We start from the raw sequence: 19,125 nt of genomic DNA, 5'->3' as shown, positions 1-19,125 counted from the left end.
ACATGATGATCAAGGGATCAATCCAAGAAGAAGATATAACAATTACATATATATATATATATATATGTATGCACCCAACATAAGAGCACTCAATACATTAGGCAAATGCCAACAGCTATAAAAGAGGAAATCGACAGTAATGCAATAAGAGCGGGGGACTTTAACACATCACTTACACCAGTAGACAGATAATTCAGACAGAAAATTAATAAGGAAACATGGATTTAAATGACAAAATAGACCAGATAGTAGGTTTAATTGATATTTATAGGACATTCCATCCAAAAACAACAGAATACACCTTCTTCTCAAGTGCACATGGAACATTCTCCAGGATAGATCACATCTTGGGTCACAAATCAAGCCTCAGTAAATTTAAGAAAGTTGAAATCATATCAAGCATCTTTTCTGATCACAATGCTATGAGATTAGAAATCAGTTACAGGGAAAAAAACATTAAAAAAAAGAAGCACATGGAGGCTAAACAATACATTACTAAATAACCAAAAGATCACTGAAAAATCAAAGAGGAAATCAAAAAACACCTAGAGACAAATGACAAGAAAACACAACGATCCAAAACATATGGAATGCAGATAAAGCAGTTCTAAGAGGGAAGTTTAGAGCAATACAAGCCTACCTCAAGAAGCAAGAAAAATCTCAAATAAACAGTCTATACTTACACCTAAAGGAACTAGAGAAAGAAGAACAAACAAAACCCAAAGTTAGTAGAAGGAAAGAAATCATAAAGATCAGAGCATAAATAAATGAAATATAAACAAAGAAAACAATAGCAAAGGTCAATAAAATTAAAAGCTGGTTCTTTGAGAAGATAAACAAAATTGATAAACCTTTGGCCAGACTCATCGAGAAAAACGAGAGGATTCAAATCAATAAAATTAGAAATGAGAAAGGATAAGTTACAACAGACATTGCAGAAATACAAAGCATCTTAAGAGACTGCTACAAGCAGCTCTATGCCAATAAAATGGACAACCTGGAAGAAATGGTCAAATTCTTAGAAAGATATAACCTTCCAAGACTGAACCAGAAAGAAATAGAAAACATGAACAGACCAATCACGAATAATGAAATTGAAACTGCGATTAAAAATCTTCCAACAAACAGAAGTCCAGGACCAGAATAGAATTCACAAGTGAATTCTATCAAACATTTAGAGAAGAGCTAACACCCATCATTCTCGAACTCGTCCAAAAAATTGCAGAGGAAAGAACACTCCCAAACTTATTTTACGAGGCCACCATCACCCTGATAATAAAACCAGACAAAGATACCACCAAAAAAGTTACAGACCAATATCACTGATGAACATAGATGCAAAAATCCTCAACAAAATACTAACAGACAGAGTCCAACAACACATTAAATGGATCATACACCATGATCAAGTGGGATTTATCCCAGGGATGCAAGGATTCTTGAATATACACAAAACAATCAATGTGATACAACATATTAACAAATTGAAGAATAAAAACCATATGATCATCTCAATAGATGCAGAAAAAGCTTTTGACTAAATTCAACACTGATTTATGATAAAAACTCTCCAGAAAGTGGGCAGAGAGGGAACCTACCTCAACATAATAAAGGCCGTATACGACAAACCCACAGCAAACATCATTCTCAATGGTGAAAAACTGAAAGCATTTCCTCTAAGATCAGGAACAAGACAAGGATGTCCACTGTCACCACTATTATTCAACATAGTTTTGGAGATCCTAGCACTGCAATCAGAGAAAGAAAAGAATTAAAGGAATATAAAATGGAAAAGAAGAAGTAAAACTGTCACAGTTTGCAGAAGACATGATACTATACATAGAAAATCCTAAAAATGCTACCAGAAAACTACTAGAGCTAATGAGTGAATTTGGTAAAGTTGCAGGATACAAAATGAATGCATGGAAAGCTCTTGCATTCCTATACACTAACAATGAAAGATCAAAAAGAGAAATTAAGCAAATAATCCCATTTACCATTGCAACAAAAAGAACAAAATACCTAGGAATAAACCTTCCTGTAGAGGTAAATGACTTTTACTCAGAAAACTATGACACTGGTGAAAGAAATCAAAGATGACACAAACAGATGGAGAGATGTACCATGTTCTTGGATTGGAAGAATCAACATTGTGAAAATGACTATACTACCCAAAGCAATCTACAGATTCAATGCAATCCCTATCAAATTACCAATGGCATTTTTTTACAGAACTGGAACAAAAAAATCTTAAAATTTGTATGGAGACACAAAAGACTCCAAATAGCCAAAACAATCTTGAGAAACAAAAACAGAGCTGTAGGAATGAGACTCCCTGACTTCAGACTACACTACAAAGCCACAGTAATCAAGACAATATGGTACTGGCACAAAAACAGAAATATGGATCAATCAATAGGATAGAAAGCCCAGAGATAAACCCACGCACCTATGGTCAACTAAACTATGACAAAGGAATCAAGGATATACAATGGAGAAAAGACAGTCTCTTCAATAAGTGGTGCTGGGAAAACTGGACAGCTACATGTAAAAGAATGAAATTAAAACACTCCCTAACACCATACACAAAAATAAACTCAAAATGGATTAGAGACCTAAATACAAGACTGGACACTATAAAATTCTTAGAGGAAAACATAGGAAGAACACTCTGACATAAATCACAGCAAGATTTTTTAGACCCACCTCTGAGAGTAATAGAAATAAAAACAAAAATAAACAAATGGGACCTAATGAAACTTAAAATCTTTTGCACAGCAAAGGAAACTATAAACAAGATGAAAAGAAAATCCTCAGAATGGGAGAAAATATTTGCAAACGAATCAACGGACAAGGATTAATCTCCAAAATATATAAACAGCTCATGCAGCTCGATATTAAAAAAACAAACAACCCAATCCAAAAATGGGCAGAAGACCTAAATAGACCTTTCTCCAAAGAAGACATACAGATGGCCAAGAGGAACATGAAAAGCTGCTCAACATCACTAACTATTAGAGAAATGCAAATCAAAACTACAATGAGGTATCACCTCACACCAGTCAGAATGGGCATCATCAGAAAATCTACAAACAACAAATGCTGGAGAGGATGTGGAGAAAAGGGAACCCTCTTGCACTGTTGGTGGGAATGTAAATTGATACAGCCACTATGGAGAACAGTATGGAGGTTCCTTAAAAAACTACAAATAGAACTACCATATGACCCAGCAATCCCACTACTGGGCAGAGAAAACCATAATTCAAAAAGACACATGTGAGGGTGGGTGGTGGTGGTGGGATGAATTGGGAGATTAGGATTGACATATATACACTAATATGTATAAAATAGATAACTAATAAGAGCCTGCTGTATAAAATTCAAATAAGTAAAGAAAATTTAAAAAATAAAAGTTGTTTATCTGTTTTGCCTTGCTTTTCATAGTTCCAAGAGAAGATACTCTTGCCGGTAAATGTTTTATATGTTTTTATACAAGTAAGTGAACTTGCCAATTTTTTACAGCTTTTTCTCAGCCTAACTCAGTGTCATATTCTTTCAGAGGGGTCTCCTAGCAAAAGATCTCTTGATGGTCCCAGTGCACCGGCTTGAAAGGAAATGGTTTCAAGTAGAATTTTATAGTCAACTGAGCCAAGCTGAACGTAAGAAAGACATGTTAGAAAATGGTATGGAGAATAAAGTCTCAACATGCTCAGTCAGTATATTTTAAATTATACCAACCCTAAGTCAATGATTTCCTGTACTCTTTAGGAAGATTTCAAAGAAGATATTTAAATACATGGTCTTTTCAATCTGAAAATTAGCATGCCATGCTGTAGATGAAAAGGCATTTCCTTTCTTCGCATGTGACATATTCATCCTGCCTTTGTTTGCAATAAAAATTAGGATGAATACTTACCTTCCATGTTTCAATTCAAATAATTTTCAATATATGATGATAAGTTCCATTTCCGTGAGCTGTTGCCACCAGAGCAGAGTGTATATATTCGCTTTTATATTTCAAATGTACAGGTATAATGTTTCAAAGTCAGGAAATCCTTGAACTTTTATTTTTTTAACAGCAGTTCGACATACCTCTGAGAAATACACAATTCTTAATCTCAGGGGTTTTTCTCCACATATGCACAAAATCTATACTGCAGTTATTTTTCTTCTAGTTCAACTGTTTCTCTTTAGCAAAATAAATTTACATTGGCATTTGCAAAAAAATAAAAGAATATCAGGACTGCAGAAGCAGAAGTAAATGGCTCTACACACTATTTGTAATACATAAACTTGTAAATAAACCAGACAAAGTGAATTTGGGGGAAGAGGGATGATTTAAAGCATTAATGGAAAATGATGTATTTATTCATTCTTTCAACAAAGTTTGCCAGTAGATTTTAGATGCCAAAAATAAAATGGAAAATAAGAGAGAGAATTCGTCCTTCTGGAAATTAGCATCATAATGACAGTGCTGTCTAAAAAATTTTGAGGTACATGCACTTAGATGAGTTAGGATGCCTAAGGGTATTTCCATGCTGGAGGGCAGAATTATCTTAGAATCCTTTCTGTTTTACTATTTTGGTGCTTTGAATAAGCTGTGTGTCTTTCTATATAAAGATAAATATCACCGAATAACCTAAAACACTATCTTTTCTGCCTTTAGATTTATAATGTCTGCATGTAGGAAGTATATGCGACAAAATGTTGCAATCGTAACATTTTCAGATATTTTTTATATTGGTATGTGTAGCCATGATTTTAATCTGATAAAAAGGGTAAGGTCTGGCATAATGACAATAACCTGTTCACAGCTAAAAGTAAAAACACGAAATGGGTGCTAGAAATATAGAGGGTAATTGTATAAGGGCTAGTGATTTAAATGCAGATGTGATGCCTGGACCGTAGCAGCCATTTTTGACCATGAAGCAACAATTCTGGTGAAAAAGAGCAAACATGGTGAAAATGGTGGTAATAAATAGTTAACCCTTGAACACTGCGCGGGTTAGGAGCACCAACCTTTCAGTGCAGTTGAAAATCCAGGTAACTTATGGTTGGCCCTAGGTAGAAACAATTCCTCTGTATCTGAGGTTCTGAAACTGCAGATTCAACCAACCTGGATCCTGTATTTACTATTGAAAAAAATCTGGGTATAAGTGAACCTGAGCAGTTCAAGGATCAACTGTAAACTCATTTGTTTAGGGTACCGTCAAAGAGTGTTTTCTTATTTGCAGATGAAGGCGTTGCTTCTTCAGTGTTACAGCTAGCATGGGTGAAAAGCAAGGTGTGGATTAAGAATTTTTCATACCTTGACATGGAGGATGTTTAACGTGTTGGTTACACGCTTACACTGGGGCCATGGTTTGACTGAATGAGAGGCTACCCATCCTATGGGAGAGAATCAAACTGGGATGCAGGGATAAGCAGCAGGCACAGAAAATAATGTGTGAGTTTTGCATACAGAGAAAGTGGCAATTTGCTGAGGTGAAGGAAGTTCAGAGAAGGCTTTGCCTCTGATGAAGATTTCAACATAAGGGGAAAGGGCAAACCCTTTGGCAGTGGTAATTCTTAAATCCTCGTTTCATCTCTATGCCCTGTACATACAGCTGGGTAGCTAATCAAGCTTTCCTTTCCCTTATGTGTATTCATTTCTTCCTGGTATTAATTTGTATGCAGCATTGATTGCGTCAAGCAACAAGCCTTCAAGCAGTAAGCATTATTTTCTAACTAACTTGGAAAGAGTAAAATTAATTCACACCTTTGGCATTTTAAGACTATAAAACTTGCCTAAGGTCACCAAAAATGAACACTCATGGGTCTTTATTAGCAACTTTTTGCTTAGTCCACTGGGTACCTGTAGGTCTACTCTTGTTCAGAAGTTTTAAAGAAATAAACTGTTTATATTCTAATTATAAAAAGTTAATGTTTCGACTGGTTATTAAAAATGACCATAGGAGGGCTTCCCTGGTGGCGCAGTGGTTGAGAGGCCGCCTGCCGATGCAGGGGACACGGGTTCGTGCCCCGGTCCGGGAAGATCCCACATGCCGCGGAGCGGCTGGGCCCGTGAGCCATGGCCGCTGAGCCTGCGCGTCCGGAGCCTGTACTCCGCAGAGGGAGAGGCCACAACAGTGAGAGGCCCGCGTACCGCAAAAAAAAAAAAAAAAAAAAAAAAAGACCACAAGAAATATATTAACCTATGAAGTAAAACTGAAGTTACTGAACATAGAAAGATAGAAGATTTTTTTTTTGAGGAAAATATGAGATGGTAGAGTTTGTGAAAGTAAAGATATAGTTAAAAAGATACAATTTCAAAAAAATAACAGGAAAACTAGGAAAGGTCCTTAAGATAGTATGCTCCATACTAGAGAGAATATTGGAGAAAAATTAGCAGCATAAGAAAAAAACCGTACAAACATCTCTTCAGTTTATCCTTACAAAGCAAACCCTGAATACTTAAAGATTTTGTAAATTGCTTCCGGACACTAGCTTGACTGAGTTTGACTGAGTTCTTTTATAAGAATTAAGAATGTCACAAGTATAATACAACCCCTAATAGGATCTGTATTGTAATGCAAACTCCCTCTTTCAGGTATATTGTCAATGATTTTGCTTTTCCCTAGAAATGTACAAGGTAAAATCAGTTCCAAGTCCTCAGCTTATTATTGATTTTTCTTTGTTCGACATATAACCTTCCTGCTAAGAGCTCTGCAGACTGGTCAGAAATTGAGTGCAAGTGACAACAATGTAATATACCTATTCATAAAAGCTTTAAATTGGAATTCTAGACACAGTGCCACTTGAGAACAATACTGTATTGCTAGGTACCACACTTTTTTCTCCTTTCAGTACATTTAACTTAAAGGAGTCTAAGGGGTATTAAATAAAAGGTAGAGTAGGAACTTAACAGCCTGTAACTCACTGCCAATTAATTGGAACGTAAAGAAAACAGTTCTCCCTTTCATAGCATCAGCCAACCTGAAATAGTCTATAGGCTAGTACTAGATGCCTTCGTATGTATGCCTTGGTCATTAGGAAGAAATTCATTTTATATAACAATTGCTAAATTATAAAACTATATTTTATGATTTGGGGAAAATTAATTAAATCCGTTGCAGTTTTTAAAGGATATGCACCTGGGCATATACCTGGGGAAAACCATAATACAAAAAGATACATGCACTTCCCAATGCTCATTGCAGCACTAATTACAATAGCCAGGACATGGACGCAACCTAAATGTCCATCAACAGAAGAATGGATAAAGAAGATGTGGTACATATATACAATGGAATCTGACTCAGCCATAAAAAGGAAGAAAACTGTGCAGTTTGCAGAGATGTGAATGGACCTAGAGTCTGTCATACAAAGTCAGAAAGAGGAAAACATCGTACAATATCACTTATAGGTGGAATCTAGAAAAATGATACAGATGAACTTATTTGCAAAGCAGAAATAGAGACAGACATAGAGAACGGACATATGGATTCCAGGGGGAAGCGGGGGGTGGGATGAATTGAGAGATTGGGATTGACATGTACACTACTGGGTATAAAACAGATAACTAGTGAGAACCGACTGTAGAGCACAGGGAACTCTACTCAATGCTCTGTGGTGACCTAAATGGGAAGGAAATCCAAAAAAGAGGGGATATATGTAGAGCTGATTCACTTTTCCATACAGCAGAAACTAGCACAACATTGTAAAGCAACTCTAGCTCCATAAAAGTTTAATTAAAAAAGGATATGCATAAAGATTTTTCTTAAAAAATGTTGATCCTATGGAAAAACAAATGTTGATCCTATGGTTATTTTTAAATGGCAGGAAAATGCAGATAAAAACCAAAGTACAAAAAATAGCAACTAGCTAAATAAAATTTAATTATCTCACCCTGTGAAATATGAATTATTTAAAACGTTAATTTAAAGCTCATTTGTTGGTCAAGAAAGATGTGCACTGTATCTTAAGTGGAAAAAAATAAGATTTATGTCAATAAAGTCCTATTAAAGAAAGAGAGTTTGATTTGTGAAGAAAAAGAAAATGTTGCCTGCCATTCCAGTTCTACAGGGATCAAGCCATTAGCCATTGCAGCCACTTGAGTCACATTAGCCCCTGAGTCACACTGCATGAAACTGAGGGGAACTGAGGATGGAGAAATTTTTTTCTATGTGCCTTCCCTTTTCTGTGTTTCTTCCCGTATAAAAAAGTACTAAAATCATTAACTTGAGAGGTCTGTTCTTTGTGATTAGCAGTAATCTTTTGATGTTCCATTACAAGATTTTTCTAACAAAAAAATTCATATGTATCCTGGCTCCCCCCTCACCTCTTTGGAGCAGTTCCTCTAAGAGGTTGTCTCCCAGGCTACAGTCCTCAATAAGATCCCCAAATAAAACTTTTCTGTTGAGCATTTTCTTTCAGTTGATAGTTCGTGTATATGGGATTTCTGCATCCTTGAAATACACAGGGAAAAACATACAGAATTAAATACAAGTGTAACAGTGACATCTTTGTTTTTTCTTTTTTTTTAATATTTATTTCTTTGGTTGCATTGGGTCTTAGTTGGAGCAGGTGGGCTCCTTAGTTGTGGCATGTGAACACTTAGTTGCAGCACGCATGTGGAACATAGTTCCCTGACCAGGAATCAAACCCAGGCCCCCTGCACTGGGAGCACAGAGTCTTATCCACTCTGCCACCAGGGAAGTCCCCAACAGTGATATCTTTGAGTTAAGATTTTTGAGCAGATTTTTATTGACTCCTTTGAGCTTTTTTTTTGACTGATGAAGAGAAATACAAATGCTGTTTTTAAAAACTGATATTGTAGAATTTAAATTCAAAGAGAAATGAAAAGTTGATCAAGACCCATCTTCTACCTAGTATTAGAATGACCTGTGCAGTATTCTCACCATATGATAACTCAGTTGCTAGCCAGATACCTCTGAGAAAGTATAGCTCACTTCATTTCTAGACAGGATGAATGGAAAATTTCAAGCATGAAAAACATCTTTTTCTTTTTCTTTCCAATTCCACTCTCCCTACTTGTTCTCCTCTCTGGCTCTTCTTGTCCTCCGTAAGTAGTGCGTGGGTCGAACAGGTTTATTCTTTATTTTACAAAGCAGTCCTCCCAATACTTCAAGATTGGTAATCAAGTCCTTTCTTTCCCATGTCTCTTCAATCTCTCGGCCCAAGATAAGAAGAGGGGATGGGGGAGTAGAGAGGCCGAGCAGTAGAGAATGCTGTTTGAGCAAACCACCTACCATAGACAAGGCACCAGGTGGCCCCTCTTGCAAACAACCCATTTTCAACAGGCACTTTTAGGGGTTCCTTCAGAAGGCTGGGGGATAGAGGTGAGGTGGAAAGCACCGTAAATGAGGGGAGGTAAAAACATGTGAATCCATCCTAGTCTAAGAACATGGAATGCTAACTCACCTTTTGCCTATAAGAAATTTTTTTGTATCCATATGTGTCCAAATGTGTTTTTTTTTAAAGATTTTATTTTTTTTCCCACGTGGACCATCTTTTTTAAAGTCTTTATTGAATTTGTTACAATATTGCTTCTGTTTTATGTTTTGGTTTTTTGGCCACGAGGCATGTGGGGTCTTAGCTCCCTGACCAGGGATCAAACCCGCACCCTCTGCATTGGAAGGTGAAGTCCTTCTTAACCACTGGACAGGCAGGGAAGTCCCCAAAATGTTTTTTGAGTCAGTTGTGTATTTCAAAAAAAAAAGAGTCATTTTTCTTTTTACTTTCACTGTTAGAGTAAGAGAGGAAAGGGGAATTGGACATAGCGGAGTTAAAGACAGTACCTGGAGAAAAAGAAAACATGATTCTTTTTGAAATCCACAACTGATTCCATGTATTTTAAATATTTCCACTGTTAGATAGTCAGCTACTTGAGTCATTCATAGTACCTGATTCACTTTGCATGTAGTACATTCAGTGATATTGCCTGTGCTGAACACATTATGTTATTCAAACATACATGTCCTTAGTCATGTATACATGGACCCTCACAATTAGAATCACATGCACACAGGGTTTTTTTAAACCACATCAGAAGATTGACAACTATCCGCACTGAAAAACAAACAGTCCATAGTTACCCTGGTCAGTTGAAATATACACCATACGTGAATGAATACATTCACAATTTATTCTATTCTCTGTGGTTATGGGCTTTATTATAGCATTATTAGTAAATCAGCTTAGAAAATAACTGAAGAAAATTCCCCATAATATCTGCGAGGGATCCAGTGGGCATCTACTAGCTAAAGTTAGGCTTTTCTAGTTACTGGGTACTCCTAGTTTGGACTCCGATGTAAACATTGGTTTCAAATTGTCCCCAGAATATTTTTGGCCAAGAAAAATACAGCAATGCAAGGACAGATTCCAATTTAGAAGAAAATATGCAGTGAAAAATACTAGATCCTTTGGGAAATATTAACTCATGTACAATATATCAGTAGGTAATAATTCAAAATGCTATTTTCTAGGATCCTAAAACTGCCCACAGAGCCCCCTATTTAATTGGACTTTCAAAATAGCTCAGGGCTTCCCTGGTGGCGCAGTGGTTGAGAGTCCGCCTGTCGATGCAGGGGACACGGGTTCGTGCCCCGGTCTGGGAGGATCCCGCATGCCGCGGAGCGGCTGGGCCCGTGAGTCATGGCCGCTGAGCCTGCGCGTCCGGAGCCTGTGCTCTGCAGCGGGAGAGGCCATAGCGGTGAGAGGCCCGAGTACAGCAAAAAAAAAAAAAAAAAAGCTCAGCCTAGGATAGCGCATGAAGTGCATTTGGGCCACTGAGTACACAGGAAATCCACAGTGAGTTAGCACTCTGTCACAGTCTTCTGTCCCATGGGTCAGAGATCAGTCTGCTCAAAACTCTAAGAGGGGAAAATTCCCGTCAGGTCATACAGGGTGAAAAACCCTCCTCTCACTTAAGCAGGAGGAAGACAGCTCTCCACAGGACTGTTTTAGTCCTTCTGCTTACTGCTCATCCGGGGACATTACCAGCTCAGTTCCTGATGGCGAACAGAGAAAGCTTGTGTCGCTCACCCGTGCACCTCAGAACAGAGCAGAAATGGAGCAGAACCAACCCTGGTTCAGCAACTCAGCCTCATGCCTGAGAGCAAAGGCAGCTTCCTGAACCCAAGGAAAAGCTGAGTCCAAAGAAGAATAGAACCCTGCAGGGATAGATTCAAGAAAAAGCCATGTAAAGATGGAGAGATAAAGATACTCCCACATAGAGTGCTGTAGTTAACACTATATGTCTGCGTCCTTTTCCTCCTTCAGCTGCTTCTGTTTAGTGGTTTAACCTGCTCATGGGTTTTTAATTTCAATTACTATACATATAGCTTCTAGAAGTGCTGGTCTGATTGATTTTTTTTTTTGGTAGTCACTTCTCTGGTCACATTTTCATTCTTTTTTATTTACCAGGAGAAAACCATAATTCCAAAAGATACGTGCACCCCAATGGTCATTGCAGCATTATTTACAATAGCCAGGACATGGAAGCAGCCTAAGTGTCCATCAACAGAGGAATGGATAAAGAAGATGTGTTACATAGATACAATGGAATAGTACTCAGCCATGAAAAGGAACGAAATTGGGTCATTTGCAGAGACGTGGATGGACCTAGAGACTGTCACACAGGCTGAAGTAAACCAGAAAGAGAAAAACAAATATTGTATATTAACACATATATGTGGAATCTAGAAAAATGATACAGATGAGCCTACTTCTCTAAGCATTTTAAACATAATTGTTTTATACTCTGATAATTCTAATATCTAAAGTCGTTATGAGTCTGTTTCAACTCTGTGCTGTTCTACTTGTTCTCATTCATAGAGCTTTGTTTTGTGATTTCTGACTCCAAGTGAAGCATTTGCCTTTCAACTTCATTTGTGGGAATATGGGAAGATACGAGTTGAAACTGAGTTCCTCAGAGAGTGTGCTTTCATCAGCCAATCTAGGGGGGCACTTCTGATTTAGAGCCACTTACAATTAAGCCATTAGCTTGAGATTGTTTAGTCCACTCTGGTTGTGTGAATTTGGACCACAACTGACGAAAGACACTCAATGTTATGAATTCTCAATATAGATCTCTTCAACACAGCTCAAAGCCACAGCGTGCTGTATCTCTCCACTTGGTAGGGTTTAGTTCGTCTTATACTAGAGTAACAGCTTCTAGCACCTGTGCAGGAGTCTGGTTTCAGATATCCCATCATGCCAGCATCCTGGTCTTTATCTTCCATTTTCTCTACCCCATGCAGCTATCAAAAGAGTCTAATTTATCTCCCCGGAGTCTGACTCTCACTTTTTTTTTTTTTTCAATTTTGAACTTCCCCTATTTTTTGTGCCAGCTCAGCTCAGCATGTTGATTGTTTCAAACAACAGGGTAATTCAGGATATCCATTCCACCAAACTGCCAAACGTAAAAGTTACTACTCCCTGGAAAAGGTTCATGTTCTGATAGATTCCGGCTTCTTTTGGTTGTTCCTGTTTGTTTTTCTCACTCCCACTTCAAGACATTTGCAAAACCTATTCCTTCTTCACCTTCTATGTTCAATCATTCCAGCTCAGAGATCTCTTCCTTAAGAAGCCTTTCTAACGTTCAGACAAGGTCAAGCCTGCCTAATTTATATTTATATATATAAATATATATAATAATATATATAAATATTAATAAATATAATAAATATATTATATTTATATATATATTTATATATATTTAACACTCTGTGCTTCTCTTTTATGGTGTTATCACTAATCTAGGGATGAGTTGTTTGATGTCAGTCTCCCTGATAGCTAGAAAATAGGCTCCCGGGGAAAGGAACGGTATATATTTCGTTCATGGAAAGCTCTCCAGTGCCTACCATGGTGCCTGACATAAAATAGTCCTTTGCTAATTTCTTGTTGGGTGGATTCTTGAATGAATAATTGAAAGTCGTTATACAGACATACTGAAAAGGGGGAATTGCATGGTAACTTCTTTTTCACTTTTTACTTTAAAAGTGTAGCAGATGTGGGAATTAATAGTTGTGTTGATGATCAGTGGTGTGTAACCAATTCTTCCTTCTAATGAGGCAGGCAGATGCAACACTGTCAGGAAGGCAGCTAGGAATTCCTTCCTCTGTTCAGGCCCCAGGAAGCTGCGTTACTTACAGTTTCAAGCGTTTAAAGTGAAGAACACTTATTTTAAAAAATTTGCATGATTTAATCTTTTAACACCTGAAATTTATTTGAATTAAGACATTGCATGCTTAATGTATCTAATTATTTATATTTCAGCTTTTTAATAGCCCCTGTAGGGCATTATAACATAAAGATAAATATAAAAGATAACTGTTGTGTGTATAAACAAGGGAACACACCAAAACACTAGCACCAGTAATCAAATACGTATTTTCCCCTTCACTGAGTTGTATCATTTTGGGGGTCAAATAAACCTTTATGATAATCTCACTTGATAGATTCCCATTATATTCGATCATGAAACAAAACTTTAAGAAAAGAAAAATCAACAAATAAAATAATGCTGTCAAGAAATATCGTATTTACTCTGGATTCCTTTAATGACATTCTCTTTATGGTTTGATGAGAATAAGAAGCTCATCTTAAAGATACTGGAAACGAATTTATGTTAAAACCCTAAAGCAATAGCTGAATATTCCAATAAAGTTAACATAGTCACGTCTATTAGAAAATTCCACAATTATATTTAACTCCATATATCTGCATTCCAAAAGGACTTTTGTTTCCTATTTTTGTTGTGAAAAACAAAAATAAAAGCAAACCCCTTAAACCAAAATATATAGATTTACATTGAAAAGAGTATTAAAAACTACTTATAATACAAAAGTGAATCTGTAATCTTCTTTTGAGACATTTTCATACTAAGAAATTGTTCTAATTTTCTTTGTAAACAAAACTAAAAATAAACAAATGGGGCCACTTATAGTTTAAAGAGAAATAAATCACTTTCTACAGCCAGAGGATCCAGAAAACCCAGAATTATGTGTCATGATAGGTGCAATGATTTCAAATAGCCACAGCTAAAAATTCATTTCACAGAGGCAGCAAATTCAACCGATTTTACTTGTCTAAAAGAAAGTTTGAAGAGGCAGGGTTTTTAAAAAAAAAATTAAAGAAAGAAAACCACCTGGAGTGATAACTGAATCTGAGGATAACAAGTAATATTTGTGACCCATTTCATGATTTATAAACTACTTATGTAACATATCATTTGACTCATACAAAAAATCACACGTAATGACTCGGGGAAGGCGTCAGTCCACGTTTTCTAAAAAGGAGGCATCTTAGAAAGCAAACCCCTTTTCCTTAAGATCAAAAAGCTAATGAAGAGTAGAATCAATACTGGAGGCAAGGTCTTCCTACAACAAATTGATGTTTTTCCCATTACTCTTGTTGATTAAATTATGCCTGAGAAAATAAACTATTCTAGCATAGCATGGAAACATATGGTTCTGCAACAGAAATGTAAAAGGTATGATAGAATATCAAAGTATAATGTTAATTTAATAGTGGGATAGATTAATAGAAACATAGACTGGTGTGAAGGAGCTAGCTTTAGTCTGTATCGTTGTACTGCAGTAGAAATAGTATGCTGGGTTCTGAGACCTCTGCTTTAGGAAAATTATAGATCAAGGGCCACTATTGATGGCAGGCCCAGCCAAATCTGGCCCAGAGATGTTATTTTCATGCCAAAAAAATAATGAAAAAAATTTACAATAGCCAAGACATGGAAGCAACCTAAATGTCCATCAACAGAGGAATGGATAAAGATGGGGTACATATATACAATGGAATATTACTCAGCCATAAAAAAGAATGAAATAATGCCATTTGCAGCGACATGGATAGATGTAGAGATTGTCATACTAAGTGAGGGAAGTCAGACAGAGAAAGACAAACATCATATGATATCACTTTTATATGGAATCTTTAAAAAAAGGGTACAAATGTACTTATTTACAAAACAGAAATGGCTCACAAACATAGAAAACAAACTTACGATTACCAAAGGGGAAGGGGGGAGGATAAATTAGGAATTTGGAATTAAGATACACACTACTATATATAAAAGAGATAACCAACAAGGACGTACTATATAGCACAGTGAACTATACTCAGGTTCACCACCAGAAATAGAGCCTACATCTCTTCTCTTGTTGAGGAATAGACGTTAAGATCTTTAAAGACTCCAGGGATCTGGGCACCTTGAGTTAAAATGTATAAATAAAGACCACAAATGAATATATTCTACAATCTGGAGATAAAAATCATTTTAGAAGTTATATTCTTTTTTGTAAATTTTTTTGGCTGCTGTAAACTAACACACTCTCTCTCTCCCTCTCCTCTCTATTCTCTTCCTTTTGTCTAAGCTTCTATCAAACTTACGTCCTCTTCCTTCGCTCTTTCTTTACATCCATCTATATATCTTTCTATTATCTATGTTGGTGTAGGTTATTGATCTGTTCTCCAATACTGTTATTCTTTCCTGTGTTTAGGTGTAGAAAGATTCTCTACATTCCTTTCAAATTTCACTGAATTACAGAGACAGGACATTGCCTAAAACTGTTTATTCTTCTAACCCAGTCACAACAATTCTACCCAGAGACCACCCACATGGATAAATGGACAGATTTTAATCCCTGCTTCACACAACACCCTAAGCTTCTAAAGGTCCAGAAGAATGTTGTAGATTTCTGCAATTTCTGGAAGCCACAGTTTTAAAGACTAGAGAGGACAGAGGTAAGACTAAGAGCTCGCCTACCCAATTACAGTGAAAACCCATGAAAGTCGACTTGTGGCACTTTATGAGAAAACTCTTTTCAGATGAGTTTCCACGGCCTTTTCTCTGAAACAATGCCAGTGGCGTGTGTAGCGCACAGACGCTGGAACCAGGTTGCTTGGATTCATGTACAGGATTCGCCACAATAGCAGCTGTGTGCTCATGGGAAGCTTTTATATTTTCTACATCGGTTTCCATATATGTAATGATAATATTACTTACATCATATGTGGGGTTTTTTTTGGTAAGGATTAATGATGAAATGCCTAGCTATCTTGAGAGTTTAAAATGTGCCTTTAAAAAATTGTTTTAGTATTAGAGTGCAACTGAGGTTAAACAACCCCAAGTTGCTGAATTCACGGCAATCTAGTTAATAGAATAAACCTCAGACCCTGCTGTGCATTTTAGTATAAACGATTGGTTATAAGAACTGTATGACATTGTAAATGAATCAGTACAAAATTATTCCTACAGCTATGGAGAAAGAACTCAGGTAGTCGTATTGGATATACATACATTCATTCCTTTATTCATTTGTAACTCACACGTTTTTACTAATCGCCGTCTAGGATTTATATGAAGACCAGTTCTTTCCCAGTAGAGCTGATGGGCTGCAAGTTTGGCAACTGTGGGACGAAGTGAGCAAAAAAGACCCAAATTATATCTTTATTTTAAACATATATTTCCAGTATGGAGGACCTAATGAGTGGTCCCCATGTATCCCTCAGTATTTTTGTTTCCTTGGGTAAAAGTGAATTGATTCCATATTATATAATAAAGTACCTCTGAATAGTCAGGTCCGAAGTGATGTAAGCATATGAAACACAAGTAGCAGCCTGAAGAAGTGTTTTCATTATCCACACATGGCTAAATTTTTATTGTGATCCAATGTGATTGCCATGCCCAGTATTCATTGAATGTCTAAATGGTGTGCACATGGAGGATGGGCAAGGATGGTCCTGGTAAGGTTTCATAGCCCAAGTTCACACAAGTCATAGAGCATACAGCAGTGGGATATCACAAATAAGATCTAATGTTTCTCTCTCTCTCTCCTCTCTCTCTCTCTGTCTCTCTCTCTGTCTCTCTCTCTCTCTCTCTGTCTCTCTCTCTCACACACACAAACACACACACACACACACACACACACACACACACACACACACACATAAATAAATAAAAACTATTTGCCCTGAGAGGAGAGTAATTGCTTGTTAGCTCTTAGTTTCCTGAAGAATTACTGGATTTAGATTAGAAATATTCTAATGAAAAATTTTATTCTCCCCAATGAACATTTCCGTTTAAAGAAATTTGAGTTAGATTGTCTGTTAATATTAAGAAACTTCCATTCTGTGACTATAATGAGTGATTCCAGTTATTCCCAGTAATGCCAGTTTTCATTTTCTTTCGATTTAAGCAAGGCGTTCAAATCTAACTGTAATTTGAAAAATTAAAATCTGGTAGTTTCCCATCCTCCAAATAAATTTTCATTAGAGATGGCTTTCATTCCTAACTCTGCTTCAGTTCTTATAGATTTTCACTTTTGTTTGGCTTGGATGGTTGATAAATTATCCTAATGATGTTATCTGTGTTGAAGCTAATGACCTGTCTAAAGGAATTGAGATTTATTTTACGAAGTGAGCAATGTGACTACCAAAACAGAAGGCAAGAGAAACCCTGTCTGAAATGACACTTTTTGTGCTGAAGTGTGATTTTTTTTCTTAGATTGGCTAAAATTACACCATCTGACTAGTGGTTATAGTAGATATGAAAGGTGAGCTTCAGCGTATTGAATAAAATCTTTGGTAGAAACAGTACACCAAGGATACAGCTTTAAAAAATGAGAATGAAAGAGATACGTGTTTCAGGTAATTTTACACAAAAGGTCAAATTAGGTTTGCTTTAATAGAGAAGATACTGAAACTTAAAAGAAAATGGTTCTTCATGGTTTCGATGTACTGAACAATGCTTGGTTTTCAAACAATAAAGCGATTTCGTCTGGTTGGTGCATGAAGCATTGTTTTCTATTTAGAGAAGTTCTAGATGATTCTTTATATTACATGTTTCAAAACTTGACCACACCATTCTGTTCCTTTGATGAATCCAACTTTAACGTCTTTCAGGTGAAGACTCAACTCAAAATACCAACATCAGATAGAAATTCCCTTCTCCTCAGTCCCATATTTTTGGTTTAGAACCAGCAAATTAATTCTGGTATCCACAGATAAAGTTATGAAAGTTAAACTATCTAAAGATTTGGGGTAATTTGGCTCTTATAGTGTGAGAAAATTTCAATATGTAAAGGAAAAGAACCCCTGAAATAAAGCAAAACTCTTAAAATCTACTTTCTAAAGAATTCAGCTGAGAAAAACCTATGCTGCATATTTATAGTTGCTGTTTAAAGAGTAAAAAAGATCAGATGCTATAATTTAATTTACAACAGAAACTTGATAAGTATAAGCGTTGGTAAATAAGTGTAGATCACATTTCTTAAATGTAGCCTGAACATATCAGTCAAGTTCATACATCTCACATTTTTTGTTATGAAGAGAATGTGATTTTTGATCTGAAATTTCTGCAAGTATCCAGGTTTGACAGTTATAAATGTATAGCCTCTCAGACCCAAAATTACCCTTCAGTCTATGCCCTGTGATAATGATGCTCTTCTAAGCATCTCTCCTGTGTAGTGAGCACAACGTTAGGATGTCAGGATATGAAAGAAGCAGCGAGTCCACTGATGACTCTGGTGCTTGGTGCGTCCATCATGTGTATATGAGAACATCTGGTGGAGCTCTGCCCTTGATCACGGTCCTCTGGTAAACTTGCAGTTTGGTCTGGCAATAACCTAACAGCAGACCTTTCATTCCAGAAACCAGCACCCCAAAGAGTTCTTATCCAAATGTAGCCCAAACCCACTCCGCACTACACGTTAAGACTTGAAGTCATCTAAAGAGTTCATATTCCCGATGCAAGCCCACTCACAGCCTGCCGTCCTTAACTTCCCTGGGTTCCCGTTGAAACTCTGCACCCTCTGTAAGCCCTGTACACTTTGCCTGTGGCCTGGAAAGGTTCTGACCACCCTGCTCTGTGCCTGTGCTCCAGGTCACCTTCTGATTACCCAGTAACTGCATATCAGCTCCAGCCTAGCCAAACCAGCAAACTTCTTCGCTCTCCAGTGAGTGGAAGCACAACTTCTCCCACAAGCTCTGAACACCTTCCAAGTTTGTCCTTCCTTGGATACTCTTAACTCATTCCCAAGATACTATATTGAGTTTTCTTATATCTTAAGGTTACTCTGTTACCATACGTAAATAATTATTTAT

This window comes from Tursiops truncatus, chromosome 12 (genome assembly GCF_011762595.2).
Source record: "Tursiops truncatus isolate mTurTru1 chromosome 12, mTurTru1.mat.Y, whole genome shotgun sequence".
Classification (NCBI taxonomy): domain Eukaryota; kingdom Metazoa; phylum Chordata; class Mammalia; order Artiodactyla; family Delphinidae; genus Tursiops; species Tursiops truncatus.
Note: the sequence above shows the minus strand (reverse complement) of the source record.